At 46.4% G+C, this 7,500-nt stretch overlaps 1 protein-coding gene and 1 long non-coding RNA gene across 4 annotated transcripts in view; one reads left to right on the top strand and one right to left on the bottom strand.

Annotated features, from left to right (window-relative positions):
- The window catches only part of LOC135109535 (uncharacterized), a 100,714-nt gene that overhangs the window by 26,432 nt on the left and 66,782 nt on the right, over positions 1-7,500 (top strand). The window lies entirely within an intron of this gene.
- LOC135109533 (uncharacterized) overlaps positions 1-7,500 on the bottom strand; it is a 112,120-nt gene that overhangs the window by 96,714 nt on the left and 7,906 nt on the right. Inside the window, exon 1 of one of the 3 annotated variants that reach the window (XM_064020927.1) lies at positions 49-148. The exons of 1 other annotated variant lie outside the window; for it this stretch is intronic. The gene's annotated coding sequence lies outside the window, so the exon portion shown is untranslated. Of the gene's footprint in view, positions 1-18; positions 149-7,500 lie in introns of those variants that run through there. One more of the 3 variants, XM_064020929.1, reaches the window with a different exon arrangement.

Raw genomic sequence — 7,500 nt, 5'->3', positions numbered from 1 at the left:
GTTCCATCTGGTACAAACTTAGCTGTGATGCGAGCAATGGCGCGTCACCTTGGTGGATCCCTGTCAAAGTGTCTTCTGAATTGTCTTTGCACTTCTTTAACATTTTCGTGCCTCCAGTAACACTTTATGACATGTTCTTTCTTCAAAGCTTAGTCTTGCTTTTGCCATTATTAATTTGGCAAACTGCTTCTGAAAAAAAATAATAAAATAAAAAAAACATTCAGTGAATTATAGCGAGACAAACAGGGAGTATATTTTTTGGATAACTCTCTCTCTCTCTCTCTCTCTCTCTCTCTCTCTCTCTCTCTCTCTCTCTCTCTCTCTCTCTCTCTCTCACTCTCTCTCTCTCTCTCTCTCTCTCTCTCTCTCTCTCTCTCTCTCTCTCTCTCTCTCTCTCTCTCTCTCTCTCTCTCTCTCTTTCTCTCTCTCTCTCTCTCTCTCTCTCTCTCTCTCTCTCTCTCTCTCTCTCTGTTTATACAAATAGTTACAGATAGATAGATGTACACAGATACAGACTTGTGTTTGTGGAGTATAAATGTAAGAGCATGAAGCACAGTGTGTCTCTCCCCACAGGCACCTCCCGCCTCACGCCTTCCTTCCTCCCGTCTCCCGTCTAATTAATTAATTAATTAATCCTAAAGCTAAGCCTAATCTAGAAGCGAAATACTGTTGTCTGTCCCGGTCCGTGCGCAGCGCCTTTAGGGGCGTTATCTTATTGTGGTGTCTGGTTGCACGGACCAGGCGAGGTGCGTCAGGCAGCAGCATGTGTCTGAGGCGTGGATGATGCAGAAGTCCCCTTCCAAACTTCTCCAGAGCCTCTCGGTGCCTGGTGGATAGTCTGGACGTCTGAACAGACTCAGGGTGGTCAGGGCTTCATCACAGGTGGTGTAGGCAGGGACAAAGATGACCCTGCACGCCCTCTTCTGCACTCTCTCCAGCTGGAGCTGTTGAGTGTGTGTGAGGGAGGAGGACCACGCTGGGGAGGCACACATGAGTTTGGGGAGGATGAAGGTGAGGCAAACTCCCCTTAACTCGTCTGTCAGTGTCCCCAGCGACCTGAGTCTGCGCATCATGTACAGCTTGTAGGTAGCGGATCTTACGGTGCTGGCGATATGATGCTTCCAGGTCAGCTGGTCATCCACCGTGACTCCTAAGAAGCACATCCAGAGGTACATCGGACCACCTGGAGGGAATGAGATCCCACTGTGAGCTGGGGAGGGGGCACTGGTACAGAGGAGGTACAGAAATGCATCACCACAGTTTCGCTGCGGTTGATGGTCATCCTGCTCTCCTCCGTCCATGTCTGCAGTCGCTCCAAAATGACTTGCAGTGGCGAGTAGTCCGGGTTCGTGTTGGAGACTGGGACGCCCACGGTGCAGTCGCACATATACTTCCAGCGATGGGGGTGTCAGTGAGGGCGTCGTTAATGAAGAGGAGGAAGCATCAAGGGCTCATCAAGGTCCCCTGGGGCACCCCACATGTCAGCTGTTGGATATTAGAGACAGTGCCCTGATAGCGAACGGCCTGACGCCTCCCTGAGAGGGTGTTGGCTAGCCACGCTACCAGGTTGGGAGGGAGACCCAGACTTATTGCCTTGGTGAGGACAACAAAGTTGATCAACAAGATCAAAGGCTTTTTTGAAGTCCACAAAAGCAACAGCTAGAGAGGTGTTTCGCTTGTCCAGGTGGCTGTGGATGAAGTCAAGGAAGCTGGTCAGGTAATGGGAGGTGGAGGTGGCTTAAATATTTCCAAACTGTCTGATATCCACGGTATAACAAATTTTGGTGTAGACCCAGTCGTACACAAAATCTTCACAAATAAAGCTAAGGATGGGGGTGTTAGAGACTGTCCTGAGGACACCGAGTGACTGTGGACTGGAAGCTTTGCGGATGGGAGAGACGTAAGATGTCTTTCAGTCCGCGGGACAAGAGTGTTGGGAAAGAGAGGCGTTTATTATGGGGCATAGCGGTGTTGCTGGCTCTTCCCATATGGGAAGGTCAGTGGGTGTGGTTGATCTTGGTATCTTTAAGTATCCTTGGTATCTTGGTATCTTAGTATCTTTAAGTATCCTCTTATAAACATCCACCGCCTGAATAGTGGGGGAAGGGGAGGGAGTGGGATGATGGGCAGGAAGCGGAGTGGTGTGGAGGGGAGGACAGGTGTGACAGATAGCGGCAAAGTGGTCGTTCATCTCCTGAGCCGCGAGATTAGCAGGAAGGTGTGAGGTGCAAGGAAGAGATGAAGTGTGCTTTTGTAAGCCACACAAAGCTTTGCTCCTAGCATACCACTGTCTGTTGTTGGCCAGCTTGAGGTGGTGTATCTTGTCCGGGTAACAGCTTGCCTTGGCAACCTTAATCTCCCTGATCTCTCTGTTTCTTAGCTTCCTGTATAGGTCCGGGAAGAGTGGAACGCGCACGTCCGCTGACGCATGAGTATTTTAACGCGGGGCGTCATCCAGGGGGCATCAGATGTGTGCACTGTGATGCTCTTGGCTGGGAAGTAGCGGTGGAAGGCTTCTGTGGTGGAGGCGACGTAATTGTGCCATTTTGAGTGGATGTCATCCACATGCAGCACCTCGGTCCACGGGTGTTGTGTCACCCACTGCCCAAACTCCCTCATGGATGACTCAGGCATGGAGCAGTGGGTCCTGGTGACATCTTGACGGGGGTACGAGGTGGTGGGTGTGGGTGTCCACAGTATGGTGAGGTGGGTGCTCCGTCCCATGGGAGTCAGCAACTTCGGGGGCGAGTACTGCTGGCCTAGGTCTGTCAGTATAAGGCCGAGGGTGGCTTCCTGGGTAATAGGGAAGTCCACGACCTGGGTGAGGTGTAGCTGGTGTAGGATATCGCTGATATACAATCCGTTAAAGTCTCCACAGATGATCAGCTTGGCAACAGGATACCTCATACTTGGGGCATCAGCAATGTCACTGATGTAAGTGGTGAGTAATTGCTGTGGTGGCTCGTGGGGGGTGGTACACGACGCACATGATGATGGAGGCTGTGATGCTGATATGGCAGGGGGGCGTAACTCTCACCCACAGGGCCTCTACTCCGGCAGGAATGTTGACAGGCAGGTGTGAGGGGCTGAGGGTAGATTGGGCGAAAACGTCCACTCCGCCCTTCCCCCCTTTTTGCTTCCTGTCCTGAGGTGATGGCAGAGCTGGTAGTCCTGCATCGTGGACACCTCAAGAACGACCTCCCACGCCTCAGTAACCGCCACAATATCCGCACAAGTAGATCTCACCGTCACAATCAATTCGTCCATCTTTTTGGCTAGAGACGTCGCATTAAATAAGAGGAGGGAGGGAAGACTATACCACACACACGGCACTTCTGAGTGTTTGTATTCCCTCTTCTCCACCCAGGGGTCTTCTCTGGCACTGGAGGTCACTGCCTTAATGGGACGCATCATACTTTTACCTCCTCTCCATCCGCGATTCCGAAATATTTTCAAGTTCTTAAGGCACAGTGTAGATGGCGCTGTAAACATCAACAAACACACCTGGATAGAGCTCCAAGTTTTGCCAAGATTCTGCTGCCATGCAGGCTTAGATCAGGCAATATATTGCCTAAGGAGCTGCACGAGGGTAAAGTGGAGCCAAGAGTCAGTTACTTGTAGCCCACTGAAGGAAGCTAGCCGGTAGTTAGAAGCTAGAATATAATTTGGCCGATCAACACCGGCACCACCACCTCTGCACAGCTGTGAAAACCGTTGCCTTGGTAACGGCGACGCCAAACCACTGAAGAAAACGTGATGCAAAGACTTAACAGGATACTTGTTTGTTTGTCCAAGATGGCTAGTTATGACAATGAAAACACAGTGAAGGCATTGTCTGCTACGGAGATCAATAAACTGACAGCGGGCGCAGCTAAAATGTGCACTGAGAACAACTGTTTTACATCAGCCTCATGAAGAGCAGCCACCGAGCTCTGAATTACTCGAATAAATAAGAAATATTCGAGAAGATTTGGCAGCTATGAAGGAGATGAAAAAAGAAATAGAATCACTGAATACAAGACCCGATGAAGCCTACATGATTATCCACCAGCAAAACCGGTTCCTAGAATCCCTTGGCGCCAAAGAAAGGGTGCGGAACTTGGTTATACCTGGGGTCTCGGAGGATGACGATGTCCTGGGAATGACAGATAGAGAGAAGATCAAGACAGTGCTGGAAGCCGCCGGTTACGCCCGGCCGATACTCACCGATGTATGGGCAACGATACGACTTGAACAGCCTGACGCACGTAGAAGACGCCCTATTCACGTGACGCTGGAGAGTCAAAATCAACGGAGCGACATCTTGCGAGTGGCTAAGAACTTGAAGGATATATGAAGAGAATTTAAACGGATTTGCTCGAAGAAGGACGTTCATCCGGTGGCAAGGAGAGAAATGACAAGACTGAGGACCGGAGAAAATGAGGAGAAGCAGAAACCAGACAACCAGGGAGTGGAAATTACGTATGACTTGCGGCGACGAGTATTGCTGCGTGATGGTGTTGTGACTGATAGGTATTTCCCAAATTTTGGCATGGAGAGAATTGGAATGGACAATAAAAAATATGTGCTTGTAATATCTGTGGTGTGAAAAATAAGTTCCAAAGCCCTGAAGTGATAAATGTTGCTTTAGAATTTGACATGATATGGATCACTGAAATTAAGTAACGTTAATTAGTAGCTTGCCAGGTTTTCATTTATATATGAATAAAAGTAAACAAAATAGTCAGAGAGGAGGAATTATGATGTTGGTGAAGTGTGCGTTGGTGCCATATATCACATGTGCCAACATTGCAGCAGAAGGACAAACATGGGTCGAACTGTCCTGCTGCCCTGGGATGAGACTTGGCGCCATGTATATCCCACCGGTCAACTCGCCCTACCAGGACCCGGCGCTGCTGTGGGAGGGGCAGGTGACCGACTGTGACGGTGCCATAGTGGTCGCTGACTTGAACGCACGTGTGGGTTGCCTACCAAGTAGAAATATAAACGGAAAGAGATGAGAATATAATATTGTGAAAGATCTTATAAGTAATTGCATGGGCCGGGCAATACCCAACATGTGTGAAGAGAAAGAAATGGTAGTTGCTAACTATTTGAAATATGACGGAGGGCAGCGAGGAAGAAATTTATCTTTTAGGCATAATGATCGCTGGACATCGGAAATCGACCTGTGTTTATCGACCTGTGTTTAGCTAAGTATAGCAGTTTGAATGTCCTAAAAGACTTATGTACACGCCAAGATATGTCATGCTCAGATCATGCGCCACTCACTCTAACAATTAACACTGACGTTTTTAAATGAGTAACGCCATCGCGGCTACTTGAGCGCGCCAGTAACTTGGGTTGGACGCTCACACACAGTCCCCGCACCACAATATCGCGACAGGCCTGCACCATGACAAAGTGGATATAGAAGCGTTCGTGACGAGGATGGCGCTGTGTAAGCCGCCAACCCTGGGCGTGGTGAATGAGGAAAGTGTGCAGGACGTGGTTAAGGAAAGCTGCAGGGAAGTTAATGGAATAGCAAAGGAGTGTAAAAAGACGAATGTCGCGCGTGAGGGAAGTGTAGACCTAAGAAGGAAAAGACTCATGGAGGAAAATGACTGTGGGAAAATTTGGAAAGCAATTAACTGGAAAGATGAAATTAGTAGTAATGAAGGCAGTACCCAGTCTACTGAGAGTCAATTTAAGATTCATTTTGAGGAATTATTGAATCCAGTGACAAAGGAAGTTGGAGAGGTAAACTTTGAGCAGGCACCAAGTATTCCCATTGTGGATGATCTTTTCACGTTTATAGAGGTGGAAACAGCTATGAGAGGGATGAATAAAAATAAGTTTTGTTGGAATAAGTCCTGCCCTATTAATGAACTTACCTATGAATTGGTTGATGTTTTTTCTTACAATGTTCAATGTAATTTTTGATAGTTTGTGTTTCCCACTAGCCTGGTGCTATAGTAAGTTAAGTGTATTATTCAAGTGTGGTGATCGCATGCTTTGTGATAACTACAGAGGTGTTCGTATAATGGACACCCTAGATAAACTCTATGACACACTTATTATCAATAGATTGAAAATGTGGATGGATGTGGACAATTGTCAAGCAGGAGCAATGGAGGGAAGAGGATGCCTAGAGCAGATATTTACACTGAGATTATTGTGTGATTATGTAAAATACAAGAAATTGAAGTTATATGTATTATTTATAGACTATCGTAAAGCATACGATAAAGTACCGAGGTCCAGGCTGATAGAATGCTTAAGATCAATAGGATGTGGAAGAAGGATGTTAAAAGCAATTTATGTTATGTATCGCTGCACACGTAACGTGCTTAAGAGTGCCACGCTGGAGTCGTCAGTGAAAGTAAGGCAAGGCTCACCTTCCAGCTGTCTAATGTTTGTGATTTACATTAACCAGATGATTCGTATGCTGTGATCATTGTGATAAAGTTCCATTAAAGATCGAGGGACACGTTATTAAGTACTGTGACAGATACAAGTATTTAAGGGCCTGGTTTACCGACAGCGGTTGTATGAAGTACGTGGTGTCACTACACGAGGCAAAGTGTCAGTCAGTCGTCAAGAAATTTTCTATAATTCGTGCTTCGAACCTTATTATGCATCATTGTTGTAAGCAACTTGTGTTTGACGCAGCTTTGTTGGCTGAACTGAGATACAGCTGCGAATCGTGGGTGACAGTTAGCTGTGTGTCAGTCACCAGTCAGTACAATAAACTTATGAAATGTCTCCTGGACGTGACAAATAACACAAGCTCAAACTTATCTCGTGTTGAATCGGGAATTAAGCCAGTTTACCATACTGTCTGTGTCCGATGGAAACGTTTCTTGGAGAGGAAGCTGACTCTACTCGACAGAAGTGAACCATTTCATGTTGTATTTAGTTGATGCAGAAAACCTGACATCCATGGTTATAAGTTTATCCAGAGCGCCATACAGTATGATAATCATATAAATCCTCTTGACAGAATAATTAATTTAATTACCAATAAGCCACAAGATGCAACAAAGTATCACACATAAAAAACAATATTGAATTCTAGTCTTGGTGTCCGTAATATTTATTCATATGACATAATGTCCCTGATTTTACACGTTTAGCGTTTACTAGAATTCGGCTAATGTCTCATAACTTAAAGATCGAGACCGGCTGTTGGAGTCGCATCTCGCGGGACTTGCGCGTGTGTGCATGTGACGGGCAGGCAACACAGACTGACCAACATGTACTGCTGGAGTGCGTACTGACGAGACAAGTCAGGGAAAAATATATGATAAGCAAACAAAATTTAGACGAGTTATTTAAAGAAACAGAAGACGTAAATGTTTTGTGTAGGTACGTGTGTGAAGTGTTGAATAGTTATAGGACCTAAAAAGAAAACAATACTTAATTAGAACTACCTGTTGCATTAATATTGGTCAAATTGTGTTAGACGTTATGCTGAGTTATGTATCTATGTTAGTTATAGCATTACTGCTAGTAAGTGTT

Source organism: Scylla paramamosain, chromosome 19, assembly GCF_035594125.1.
Source record: "Scylla paramamosain isolate STU-SP2022 chromosome 19, ASM3559412v1, whole genome shotgun sequence".
Classification (NCBI taxonomy): domain Eukaryota; kingdom Metazoa; phylum Arthropoda; class Malacostraca; order Decapoda; family Portunidae; genus Scylla; species Scylla paramamosain.
Note: the sequence above shows the minus strand (reverse complement) of the source record. Positions and strands in the feature narration are given on the sequence as shown.